The sequence below is a fragment of the Cupressus sempervirens genome, chromosome 8 (genome assembly GCF_028749045.1).
Source record: "Cupressus sempervirens isolate cs-2001-9-10 chromosome 8, ASM2874904v1, whole genome shotgun sequence".
Classification (NCBI taxonomy): Eukaryota; Viridiplantae; Streptophyta; class Pinopsida; order Cupressales; family Cupressaceae; genus Cupressus; species Cupressus sempervirens.
Window position 1 is genome coordinate 213,030,789 of NC_143125.1, and position 14,643 is coordinate 213,045,431.

General features: G+C 36.7%; 1 protein-coding gene across 1 annotated transcript in view; it reads right to left on the bottom strand.

Moving 5' to 3' along the window:
- Positions 1-14,643, bottom strand: part of LOC149542258 (binding protein) — a 153,767-nt gene that overhangs the window by 115,318 nt on the left and 23,806 nt on the right. The window lies entirely within an intron of this gene.

A 14,643-nucleotide genomic window follows, 5' to 3' on the forward strand; every position in this document is an offset into this window, starting at 1 on the left:
TTCATTTCAGCTGCACAAATTCGTTTATTGAGTAGTTTGAGACTCTGGAGTTGTAGGAGGGACCATTTGGAGTCATTACAGGTACTCTCATCTGAGGTTCTTGCAGAATCCAACACTTAGTGGGAGCAATGGTAGAAGCTTTTACAATAATGCTTCTTCACACATATTTCATGGTAGGGTTTGCAGAGAGGGTTACTAGATGCTCTACCCAACCAGTTGTTTGGGGTCAGAGATTGGAGCCATCTTCTGATCCGCATGTTGTTAGTGATAAACCACTAACAGAGATTAGAGCTTTTTAGAATAAATATATAGTTAGGAGTGCTCATCGTTTCTCTTCCAATCCACATGTTGAGGATTTGATTATGTGTAGAAGTGGATGGGCTTCGAGATCATACCATCCTTTATGGGATGGGCTTATGCCATCTTCAGGGGATGGAGTTTGTTGTTGAAAGATAGCAAGAGGCTACTTGGAGAGTCGATACATCCACAATAGTTTCATAGGGGTTGAGTATCTTGTTTATAATGTAGGCACTCTTGGGAGTTCCTTTCCATGCAATATAGTTGGATTTCACACTCATGGGGGATTGGTAGTGTACAAGGAGATTTGGTCTATCAAATGTTTTTATATATCCTTCCTTTCTGAAGATGGATGCATGTGAGCCTCGTCTATTCTAGGACCCAGGTAGAGACAGGATTAGCAATGCAGGTTGGATGGGTCCCAGCGGATTGTTTCACTTTACGCAGCATAATGATGACAGGATCATGTTGGCGCAATTAATGTTGTGGGTTATTTACCTTGGCTAACATGGATTAAAGATTTAGGACCCCGACATACTTTATTGAACACTCTTCAATGTGTTGTGGGATCCTTTATGTGCATCGGGATTCCAGCTTGGAATTGCTAGGGGGTTTTACAATTTGTACATGATATGGTCTATTTGCAGTTTCATTTATAATTCTCATGTACAACGTTTGGTTAGATGCACAATTTCAAAGAGCAGAGTTTAAACAAATGGATTGGTGTCACTTCTACCGAGTGTTGGTTATTCTAGTGCTTCAACATTTGTGTTTCAGCATGGGACATTTTCCAGTCTTCCTTTGGATTTCCAGTTCAGTGGAATTTCCTTGCAGTGGACATTGCTTGGGGACAAGCAATTTCAGGGAGGACGGACTGTAATGTCCGCATTTTTTAGTTGCATCAGAGTTGATGAATTTAGCTTGTCATTGGGTCCTTGTAGGATGATATTGGTGATTAGAGGACTTTGTTGTGGAGTTATTTGTCTCTCTAGTGGCCAATTGTGACCTTTGGCTCCATTTTGAGGGACTTACTATTTATAATAAGTCAACAAATGATTCCAATGAGCTCAGATGATTTCAGAGGAGTTATATGATGCTTTCAAATGTTATTTTTGGTTTTTGGTTTGGGCTCCAGGATTCATGGAGGGAGTGCTTAAATTTAGTAAGTCACCTAGTCAAGATCATTCATCATCTTTTATCATCAGGATCACTAATGTGCTATCAGATTTTCAATTCTGGTGTTGTTAGGCCATTTTTGCAAGTTGGGTACACTATTGGTTATAATTTAATTATAATTACTAAGGTTGTTAAACTAATTGAAATTGTTTAATGGGCAACTTAGTGTTATAACTCGTTGGAATCGGGATGAGAAGTTTTAAATCATGGGCACATGAAATAGGAACCTTGTGTGTCAAGATATAATTGTATTATTGAAGAGGTTAATTTTGGTGCAATTGGGGAGTTTAATTATTTGTCAACTTTAAATTATAACATAAAGTTGCTTTATGAGAAATGAAATTGAAGTAAATTAAAGGAGATGAAGACGAATGGAAATTGAATATTACAAAAGGGGTTTCAAATTTAATTTCATGCCTTATGAACGTATTTGGATATTTTTGGTTATTTGGTGTTGAAGTGTGAAACCAAGAGTTTCGGCTTTTTTCAGTCTAAAAGAATTGAGAATTCTTTGAGCACTTGCACTTTGAATTGGTGTTCAGTTGGCCAGTGAATTGTGCTGGAGGTGGTTTAATTTAGAACCATCATTTGAGCTTATATGGTGATCAATCTAAGAGGAAGTTCTTGTTTTATTTGTTTCAGTATTTAATAGCAAAGTTTGGATGATGATTGGATGCAGATCACAGCCCTAAGAGGTCTGTATTTGGAATTATAGACAACCACCAATCATCTACAGGCAGCGGGCAAGGTTTAGCGGCTTTTGCAAATAGTTCAAAGATGCTACTTAGCGAATTCAAGATGGAGCGATTTGATGCCAGGTTCCAAATTAGCTGCAATTTGATTTCAGAATTTAATAAATAATTCCCTCATGCATCGTATATGATTTCTGTCAATAATAAAAGCATCTGGTTCAATGCTTTAGAAATTAGTTTCATAATTTCCTTTTTTATGCAAAGTTATTACCTTACCTGGCAACATTTTTGTTAAATTCAAGGAAATTCTTATTTATTTCAAAAATCAGTTATATATCTGATTTGCAAAGCAAATTAGTATTTTGGTGAAGTTAGAATTGGTTGGGGTTCTTACAATCTTTCTTTGCATTCCAAGACAACTATTTTGTTAAAAGGTTTGATCTTATTGAAAAGGTGATTTTTGATACCAAACACAAATGCTAGAAATGTTGAAAAATGTCTAGAGTGCCAATCTGTCATTGGCAACTTTCATTCTTGTGGCCCAATTTGAAAAAATAACAGTAATGGACGACCAAGGCACTGAACCAACTAATTAATACACAAACTGATTTGTTTCCCTGTGCAAAGGATTTCTTCATTGTTTACTACAAGACAAAAGAAAACAAGAACACAACTCCAGCATGTAAGCCACAATATTACATTAAAGTAATATTTTCTTATTTAAAGGCCATTTAAGAATGTTTATTTGTTTTTTAGTTAGTTTGTGTCTTTGACTTTTGGTTACATTTAAAAGCATCATATATATTGTAAACTCTGTTTCATTGTTAATCAAACAATTGCCACTATATGGTATCAGATCAGGTTTTCAATTTTTGGGCATATTTTTGTTAAATAAAAATCCATAGGTGATCCTCAAAAATATTTTCAGAAGTTTTTATCGATTTTGTGCAACAAAAAATAATTTTTCTCCATATTGAAGAGATAGCAGGTCTGTGCAATCGAGAATCATGACATTTCTTTAATAAAATTCGCATTTGTTTACTTTTCACGCAAGGTTTATCTGACGGTTGCTGAATTTTGCAGCTGAGTTTTCTCTACTACTTCCCACATTTTTCTTCTAAATCCATTGCATTATCTGGCAACCCGAGTTTCTGAGACAAGTAATTGGGAAAATATTGGATAATATAATGAATGAGCAAGATGCTAGATTACAAAGACGATGGTTCTATTATGAAACAATCATTTTTATTAGAAACACTCTAATAACAAAAGAATAATAACAATATTAGTTACATTCTAATATTTAAAAGATTTAAAATATTGAACCATTGAAATAATAATAAACAAGATATTACAATGAGAATTCATTTTTAAAGAAGGGCAAATGCTTTGTCCCGAAGTTGTGGATCAGTGAGGCCACAATTGGGGGACCTTGTTGTCGGTAACACTATACTATAGCCGACGGGATTAGCTAGTGTCTGAAAGGTTGCATGACGGTTGAGTCACCCCTTTGGGAGATATATGTACATCGTCCGAATGGAATTATGAATGATCATTGTACTCTTGATTGCATATCTGCTTATATGAATAAAGTATCTTGTTCTATGTTACATTCTAGTCTCTTAATGCGATAAATATCTGTTTACCCTACATGGTAAACATTTGGCGTCGTTGTTAGTCGAACCTAGTACAAAAGATGTGTTATGAAGATTAATGCCGAATTTGATCAATAAAGATCGAAATAAAATAAAAGTAAAGGATGATGCACGCACAGCACGGGAAGCATTAATTCTCACACAACAAGCGGAGTGAAGGCAAAAGTTTCAACAACTCGCTGACAGGCACTGAAGTGGTGAAGAAGCACAGACCGAGGGAGTGCATTCACCTAGTAGACCGAGGAATGCTGAGGACTTGCTTGAGGAGACGTGACAAAGATTGAATTTAGTGGAAGAGACAAGCAAGGAGTTCCTAAACTTGTATACCCCAAGGGTAGAGAATCCGGATGGAAGAGAAGGAATCCGCACGGCTCAAGGTGTCAAAAGAGCACAAGCATGAGGTGAACTCTTCTTTCCCGATACACCAGACGAACGGATACAAGTTGAGAATCGAACAACTTTACGTCTAAAAGACCTCTTCACACCACAGAGTAACGCAGTTGTCCGAAGTAGTGCGGTTGTGCAAAACAATGCAGGTACATAGAATAGCGCGGGTGCACCACAAGTCAAACTAGAGGTAGTGGGATCTGATGCGATGGTCACAATAGATGATGCATTATTGGCCACCAATGAGGGTGCTGCAGCACAGAACTTGAGTGTGCAAAACTTAGGTGAGCAGGATTTGAATAGGTACTTGGGTAGGAGATTCAGCATTAGACCAGTAACACCGACATCTGCCACCCTCTCCGTTATGAGAGAAGTACCTCGGGCGATGGATCCTCTAGCCCCACTTGAGGAGAGTCATCCTACAATTGCAGTTGAACCACTCCCACCACCTCCAACAGGGAGTACTACGAAGAGGATGTTAGAAGCAGTAGAGGCAACGATGGCCATTGAGCACCCCACATCACTAGACCCCTTGGCAGCTATAGGGGAGGATCTCGAGACATACTTAGCGGACATGGTGACTCGAGGTCGCCAAGTAGTAGTTTCAACACAGTAACGTGCTTTGGAGGCAGTGGTGCAGGATTTAGAACAGGTTTTGTCATTTATGTGGGTTGGTTGTCCAGCTGCCTTCTCGGTATGTTTCGACGCACGGGGATGGCCAAACACAAAGACCCCTGAGATGCGGCAGGAGTGGACCACTACAGAGCCTATAGAAGAGAGAAGAATTGAGAACCTAATGCGAGAGATAGTACAAGTATATTAGGAAGTGCACTATGCTCTACGAAGGAGTGAGACAGATCAGGTAGCAGCAGCGAGGGCTCGGGAGGAGACAGCTACCAAATTAGCCGTAGTAGAAGCCAGTTTGGTTGCATAGCAGGCAGCTTGGGAGGAGCGAGCAGCACTCATTGCTGAGAGGGAATCAGAGAAGGCAACATCTGTATCTCAGTTAGGGAACGCAAAGAGGGAGTCGGATACAAAGGAGGTAGAGCTCCGAAACATTGCTGAGATGATGAAGAGAGCATTGGAACTTCAGATGTAGGCTAAGGTGGATTTGAATGCCTTGACACAACAGGTACACAAGTTGAGGGCACAACTGAATGAGTTACGGGCTCAGAGGACATCTACTACACCAGCCCTACCAGGGACGCACCCCTCCTCTTCTTAGTTTTGTTCTTAGTCTTAATGTACTTAGTGGTTTAGTTGTCTCTATTTTGTCATCCAGAGACAACTTTTCTTTTGGGGGGGATGATGTTGTCAATAAAACTATACTATAACCGACGGAATTAGTTAGTGTCTAAAAGGCTCTGTGACGGTTGAGTCACCCCTTCGGGAGATATATGTACATCGTTCGAATGGAATTATGAATGATCATTGTACTCTTGATTGCATATCTGCTTATATGAATAAAGTATCTTGTTCTGTGTTACATTCTAGTCTCTTAATGCGATAAATATACATTTACCCTGTACGGTAAACAGGCCTCATCCCAATGGGATTTGAACCTTGCTATCAAGAACAACACACCTACACATATTACAAAGATATTATTCTAATAGAGTTCTGGTATTTTAATGCCCAACCTCCTTCAACCTTGACAACGTTTATAAACTCAAAACTTCTTCTGCCTACCTGATTGCATGTTGAGTGCCAAAAATTGTGAACGACCTGCTTTTTGCAGTTAGGGTTGGCAACGACTCTTCCCACACTCAGATCATCTCTCTTCATTGTGTTTCTTGTATACCAAGCATCACGTTAGGGTTTGCTCTACGTGTGGCGTTAGGATTTTTGGCCTACGGCAACATTTTTCCCTACAAGTATTGTCTTGCCAAATCCAAGCTTTTATGCATTTAACTCAATGAGATTTGCATTTTCTTCTAGAAAATTGTGGCATTTTTGTTTAAGTTTGTTCACAGTCCCTTCTCAAGCAAAATCATGACCCTTGTAAAGTATATCTTGCTGTATTTCTATTAAATATCATTCTCGGCAATTTCTATTGCAATTTTCCATAAAATTGAGGGAGGCTCTCATAAAATGTGCCCTAGGTTTTTCTACCTGCATTTTCTCAGAGGGTTGTTTCTCTCATATCTCGCAACAGTGTTAGGTTTTGCTGCAACACTTCTTTTCTAATTGATTTTTTTCAAAAATCAAGGTTTTGCTGCAACCAATCTTTCCGGCATCCATCTATTGAGATTCGTGCCTCAAGTTATGTGCCAGCAATTGTCATATCCCTATTTGAGATAGAATTTTAATAATAATTAGTCTATACAAAGTTAGTAAATAAAGAATTTTAATAATAATTAGACTATACAATGTTAGTAAATAAATAATGATAATAGAGTTATATTAAAACTAATACTAAAATATTAAAATAGGAGATAATTATTATTTAATCTATATTATTAATGAAATCATATTTAGTATGATATTTTAAATAATTAAAAAATAATAAAATCAAAATGAATAAAGAAAGAAATTACATTAAATACAAGAGACAATATTGTAGAAAGTATGTTAACTTTCTAAATAGAAATAAATAATATATTAATAATAAACACAAATAAGTAAATAAATAAATAATATAACATAAAATAATATAAATTAACTAAATCTAATGAAAAGTCGAGAGATATTTAACAAATAGACATCTCCTTAAAATTAAGATATAAAAGGGAAGAGAGTTTATTTTAGAGAGGTAAAAAAAAAGGAAGAGGAGATGAAAGGAGTTCAAAAAGGAAAAACAAAAGAGGAATATAATATGAAGAAAATAAGAAAGTGACTTTTTGAAAAAGTATCAATGATATTGAAAGGATGTGAACCTTTGAAAGAGTCATAATTATGAATAGTTGTGACTATTCAAAAAATGTTTTAATTATAAACTATTTGGACTTTTCTAAAGGATCTTGATTATGAAATGTTGCAACTTTTCGACAGGGTTAAAACTATGAATTGTTGTGACTTTTCAAAATATTTCTACCATGAAAGGTTGTGACTCTTGAGAAAGAAGAAACAAAAAGGGCCAAATAAGGATCCAAATGGACCATGCAAAGAGGAAGGTAAGAAAGGTATGTTTATGGATTATATTTTCTTAATTATAGTTATGAATCTATTTATATTAATTAATCATACTTATAGATTATATATAAATATAGATAAAGGTAGAATTTGAAATGGATAACACACATGACTTAATAATTAAAGATTTAAGATCAAGAGATTCCCTTTTGAGAGAAGAGAATGATCTTAATATGGTTAATTGTTTAAGATCAAGAGAGTCCTTTTCGGAAGAGAGTGATCTTAATAGCTTAAGATCAAGAGAGTCCCATTAGAAAGAGAGTAATCTTAATTCAGTTATAAGGCCGGAATATTCCATAGATGTTAACATATGCATGTGTTAAGGGCCCTAGATAGAGAAAGTCTCTTCTAGGAAGGACCTTAAAGGGAACACTTCATAGAAGACGTTGAAGTAACTGGGGATCTAAAGATCCTCAAGGGAGTTATTGATCCTGATGTGGAGACGTCTTTAAGGTTGGGTTAAGATAGAGGGTAGAATAGTGAAATATATTTTATTATTGTATAAATTCTAACATTGGTTTTGCAGATATTATTGTCCTTCCTAGTGGTGACATTACAGCAATCTCTAAGTTTGCACCTTGGGGTATGTGCAAGTGTCATTGGGTTGACTAATTGTGACCAGTCTATTAGTCTTTACCAACACCTTGATATCCATGCCTGCAGGCTTTGTCATTTTTAAACTTATTTTTTAATTTTGCAATCGCATGTGACCTTTTTGTGCATCAAGAATTGTGCAAGATGGTCTCTGACAAAAATCATGCTAGAGAGTAGTCAAAAATTCAATGGCTGCAATTACAACACTTGGAAACAATAGGATGCTTATGATAATTATCAGTGTCTTGATCAAGTTGCTCTAGGCACTCAGTCTTGACCCATAGCAGCAAGAACAGACCAAGACAAATATGTGAGTACAACAATAAAGTCACGATGCTCATCAAATTATCTATCATTGATGATTAGTTGTCTCAAGTGTCATTTGGCAAGATAGCTATAGAGATCTAGAAAGACTTACTCTAAATAACTTTCCACAATCATATGAGCACTTCATTGAGATGTTCAACATTACTTCCACTAGTGTTGATCTCAAATTTTGTCAATCTCTACAACAAGATTCTACAGCGGGATTGATGGAAACAACAGTTCAAGACTAGCACCAACACTTCCTCTATCAAACAAGCTTTCATAGCAAAAGGCTCAGATAAGGACAAAGGTAAAGGTAAGTCTTCCCAATAAAAGGGACAACATAAACCTCAAGAGAATCCCAAGGAAAATGATTAGTGCAATTACAGTCACAAGTGTGGTCTTGAAGAAACAATGCAAAAAACGCTTGGTTGTTGAACAATCAAAGCACGGAGGGTGGCATTAGAAGGCCCATATTGCAGAGCATACTACGAAGAAGTCTGTCTTTGATGCTTTTAAGGCCAAAAGCCTAGCAGACCATGTAATCATCTTCCTGGAACATTGCTTTTAGAGCTCCTTGGCATTTCACTCATCGACAGGTCTAGTTCACAAAATGGTAATCTTTAGAGGAGGAGAAGAGTATTCTATTGTTGACATGGGAAACATTCAGATTACATGTGGTGGGAAAAATCTTATATTTCTCAATCTATACTATGTTCTGGACACGGAACTCAATGTTCCCTTTGTTAGTTAAAGTATGCGTCATTCTCCAAAGCCAAATGTCATCTTTAGTGTATACAAGTGCAGCATTGTCAATAAGGGGCTCGCACCATTGTTGTTGGCCACAAGTATCATGCTCTTTACAAACTTGTTGAAGATAGTGATTCTCAAGAGCATGCCCTGGCAGCAAAGAATTCTATCAGCACACTTTGGAATCAGCGGTATGGGTATCTAAATATTCACTATCTCTCTTAGCTAGCTTGAGAGAATTTGGTCATTGGATTACTTGACAATCAGTCTCAAAATCATGTTGTGAACAGAGATTGCTAGGTAGGAAAGCAACATTGAACTCCTTTCTCAAATGTCCCCCTCTTGGAGAGCATCAAAGAGGTATTGAAACTAGTTCATGTAGATGTCTATGGACTGATGAACACTGCAAAAATCAGTGGATACAGGTATCTTCTGTTATTTGTTGATAATTTTAGTGAGGAAAATGCGGGTGTTTTTCCTTGAACAAAATCAAGGGTGTTTGGAAAATTTTAGAAGTTTGAGGCCTCCGTAGAAAAAGAGTCAGGATGTTAGATTATCAATCTTAGGTCAAATAATGTGGAGAATTTTGTTCTACAGACTTCTCCAACTGTTGCACTACACATGGTAGTAAATGTCAACATACTACACCCTACACACCTCAGTAGAACAATGTTGTTGATTAGAGGAACCACACAATCACTGAAAGGGCTCGTTCTCTGTTAAAGCATAGACATGCTTATCAGAACTTTTGGGCAGACGCAATCTACACTGCAGTTTACCTTCTAATCAAGTCTCCCTCACAGACTATTTTGAAGGTGACCCTAGAGGAAGCTTGGTCTGAGGGAAGCCCAAAATCGGTCACTTCAAGGTTTTTGCCATATACAGCTTATTATTGGTTCCCAAATGCCAAAAGAACAAAATTATATTCTAAGAGCCAAAAGTTAATGCTTTCGGGCTCTAGTGACTACCATAAGGCTTATCGGTTTGATTGATGTGGACAATGATCATTTAATTTTCAATCAAGATGTTGTATTTGATGAAGGTGGGCCTTTTCATCCCGCTTCTCCTAATTTGAACCCTGAAGATCAGGCTCTAAAGGCTAAAAATCTAGGTGACTGACTTCCCCTAGCTGCCCCTGAAGGGAGGGGTTTTGATGATTCTAAACCAGAGGCTATAGAGTTTCCTCAACATGATCCTGCTCCACAAAATTTGCTCAGGCTAATCGTGATCAGAATCTAGATGACTCTATTGCAGGCAGCCCTAGTTATGATAATCAACCTGATTTGGGCACAAGTGCTTCTACTCTCCAGCCTAAGTGATGGAAAAAGACTATTGGTGATGTTCGACATGATGAACTAGTTGAGGTAGATCTTCTAGAGGCAAGAGCAAAAAAACAAAGTTTATATTACTCTTATGGAAAATCTTCAGTGTGTTTTATGAGCCTCAAACTTATTCTGTAATGAAAGGACCTAAATGGGATCTTCAATTAGGGAAGAAACCAATTGGTTGAATGAGTCTATAAAGTGAAGCACAAAGTTGACGGAACTCTTAAGTACAAAGCTTGATTGGCAGTTAAAGGTTTCTTGTAGAAAGAAGGCATCAATTGTGAGGAAAATGTTGCTCCTATAGCAAAGATGAGCACCATCCGGTTCGTTTCGGTTATTGTTGCTCAGTATGGTTGGACACTCCATTAGAGGATAATAATGCCTTCCTCAATGGTGGTTTGGAGGAAGAGGTCTACATGATGCAGCCTCAAGGTTTCAAGGTTCCCATAAAGAACACTAGGTATGCAGACTAGTGAAGACTCCCTATAGCCTAAAGTAAGCTCCTTGGGCATAGTACATCAAAATTAACAAGTACTTGGTTGAGCAAGGATTTTTGAGGAGTCCTTTCAATCCCAACTTGTATGTCAAGAACATTGATAATGAAATCCTTCTGCTTGTTATCTATGTTGATGACCTAACCAAAACTGGTAGTGTGGCATAGTTGATTGAGCAAATCAAACAAAACTTGTGTCAGTCATTTGATATGACAAATTTGGGACTTCTACATTATTGTCTTGATGTAGAGATTTGGCTAAGAAGCAATAGTATCTTTATTTTTCAATTGAAGTATGCCAAGAGTTAGCTAGATAAGTTCACGATTACTAATTGCAAGCCTACATATACACCTATAGTTAAAGGGTTAAAAGTTGAAACTATTAGACAAATAAAATTCGCCTGGGTTGAATGGCCAACATCTAGGCAAGTAGTGAGCAGCCTAATTTATCTTACAACCACTAGACCTCATTAGGGTTATGTTTTGATCTCACTTCATGACAACCCCTAACGCAAAACATTATGTTACAATGAAGTGTGTTTCGAGATATGTGAAAGGGACACCTGACACTAGCATTCTATAACACCAAAATCAAAGATCCTCGACCAATTGGTTTTACAAACTCAGACTGGGCAAGTTCAGTTGATGATAGGATGTTTACTTTTAGGTATGTCTTCAATCTTGGCATGGGTGCAGTCACACGGGCCAAAAAGAAGCAGCAGATTCCTCAACAAAAGGAGAATATCAAGGAACTATAAAAGCAGCATGAGAAACAGTTTGGCTTCAAAAAATGCTTTTGACATGCAATGTCTCAAGAAGCTTCTTCACCCTTGGACTATGGCAATGAATGGATGCTAAAACTTACCAAGTATCGTGTCTTCCACGAGTGCACCAAACATGTTGAGCTTCATTGTCATTTCATCCGCAAACTTGTAGAGATGGATCAATACAATTGCAATGTGTTACAATTGAGAATTAGACTACGGGCATCCTTACCAAGTTTTGAGTTTGGACAAGTTTGTAAAATTTAGATGGCACCGTGGTGTAGTTGATAGAATGACAATTAATGGAGCCCATTGAAGTAATATTTTAGTATTTAGTAGTCATTTAGTGATGTTTGACTATTTTTTAGTTTGTTTCTATTTTAGACTTATGTTCAAGTTTGTTCCGTTTAGAAAAATTGTAATTGCCTACATATTGTAAACTTGTTTTCATTATTTATTACACAATTACCATTACATTCCAAAATAAAAACTCAATGTTTGTTAGGCCCATCTACCCTTCCTCTGCCCTTAATGAAGACTCCTTTAACATAATTCCTATTTGCATCTGTCTTCCCTAGAATTTTGTCTTGACTATAGACTGCAAGCAATTGGTAATTCAATTGAAATATTCACGCATGCTTTTAAGGATACTAAAGATTAATTCCTCCCAAATTTTGTCAAAATCTATGTGCTAAGCAATTAAATAAGGATCATTTGAAGCCAATTCCTTTGAGAAAGAATGGATTGTGTTGATCTCATGTACTTCCAAAATAATATCTCTATAATATCTTGTTTATTAATATTTTAATGGTCAATATTATAAGTCTTGTAAATATTAGAATGTTTCTAATCATAGTTACACCGCCCTGGGGGACGGAGGGACAAGTTTGCGAGCAGGGGGGACAGACGACATAAAGATATAAAATACTAGTTTACCAAAATTTAAATACTTGAACATTGCATTGAATGTTGAACATGAAAGTGGAACATTGAACATTGAACAATATATTAAATTTTAAGTACTCGAATGAGCAAATGGAATAGTTCTAACTTCTATTATATAAATATTAAATAATAACAGATATAGATATCAAAAGTATGAGTATCTCATCATTAAGATGATTACATTGAGCAACATGATATGATATTCAATACGCCCAATAGGATATTAAAAAATGTTTTATTTTTTAAAACAAACTTTATTTTTTGGGGGTTAGACAAGGGACACCCAATCGTCCCTTGGAGGAGTCATGGGACTTGCTCTCGTCCCCCCGTCTCCGCCACAATAGCGATTGATTGGTGGTGCTACTGGAGACACCAAAATGGCGTCCCCCCATCCCCATCTCCGAGACGTTGGGGATTTTTGGGGGTATGCATCCTCGTGTTACACTGTTTCTAATATTCTAGATGTTCTTTCATTATTAGAATGTTTCTAATAACTATAATTGTTTCGTAATAGAAACATTGTCTTCGTAAACTACAAAGGAGTGTCTTGCTCATTCATGAAAGTTTTGGCCACCTGTACGAGGAGGTGAAGTATGGAAGCTTTGATGACCTTATACAAGATGGAAGTTCACCACCCTTTATACCTCCTATCAAGCTGTGGTATTTTCTTGCTATCTCGCTTTCCATACTCCACCAACGGAGGATGGACTACACTAGTGGGATCGAAAAAACCATTTTATCTCATTCGTGTGAGGGAAAAGGCTGGACCATTTCCTTTAGTCGAACTTTATTTATCCAAACATTTTACCAAATCACTTGTACAATATGGTATCAGAGCCAAATTATTTTTTTGAAAATTTATAAATTGCAATTATCTATCCTAAAAAAATTGAAATAACTCCCAATTTTTTTATTTTAATTTTTTGCAAATATTCATCTTTACATCACAATTGATGTCATTTTTCTAGGTCAAAGGTAATTGTTCATGGCTTGTTTTTGTTCCTTCATAACCACAATTTATCCCCACGGAACTTTTGTCTGCATATCTGCACGTTGCTTTGAGGGATTTTTTGTTTTGCAGCCCCTTTTTTGCATTTTCCCTCTGCTATTTCTACCTCTCATGCCTGCTCTTCGCCTACTACTAATGGAATTTCTTTTTCGCAAACCATTTTTTGTTTTCTTTAGTTCCTTTGACCATCCTTTTGGTCATTTCTCTCTTCTAAGTCATAAGAACTGTACTTTTTCTTGTTTTTCACCCTCATTTAGAGGATTTAAGGGCCTCTCTCCTGCCAATTTTTTCAACATCTTCATTTTTTTCTTGCCTACAGTTTTTGTGCCAGGGTTTCCTTCCCATGTTCAACCTAGGGTACAACTTTTTTTGTCTCAAAGTATGAAATCTTTTCACTCGTGATATGCTTCTTCATTAGTTGCCTTATATAAGTTGTTGCGAACAATTGACTTAGGATTTTTCAAAACGCTTTAATATTCCAATCGGATTCGCATTTTGATTACAGATTCTCGGCAAGTCTTTCGAGATGAGTTTTTGGGTGTCTTTCAAAAATTTCTAGGTCTTCAAATAATTTTACCTTAGGATTCATGCCCAAAAATCTCTTGTTCAGTCTTGAAATTAGTGCTTGTTTTCTACCTCGATATTATTAAAGATATGATTGTCAAGTGTTGACTGTAATTTGCCTTGATATTTGTATCAGCATTCGATCAACCACCTTTGACCTCAATTTTCTACAATGGCGTCTCTAACAAATATTCTACTTGAGGGGAGTCAAAAATTCAATGGTAGAAACTACAATGCTTGGAAGCAGCATGTGATGGCAATTTTGGAATCCAAATTTCTTGACAAAATTGTTTTTGGCAAGACCAAACTAAACTGTATGTGTTGCAGAGCACACTGAGAAGGTGAGTTGCCTTCTATGCCTTCATGGCTAAAAGACTTGCAGATCATGTAAAATCCTTTGCCTGTTATATTGATTCAGGAGCCTCCTGCCACTTCACTCATCACTAGGATTGGTTAATAGATTTTCAGCCATTCTCGAATTCACTTATTTTGGAGGGAAGGAGTAAATTGTTCTTTGCAAAAGGCAATATATAGATTAAGTCTAGAGGAAGTAA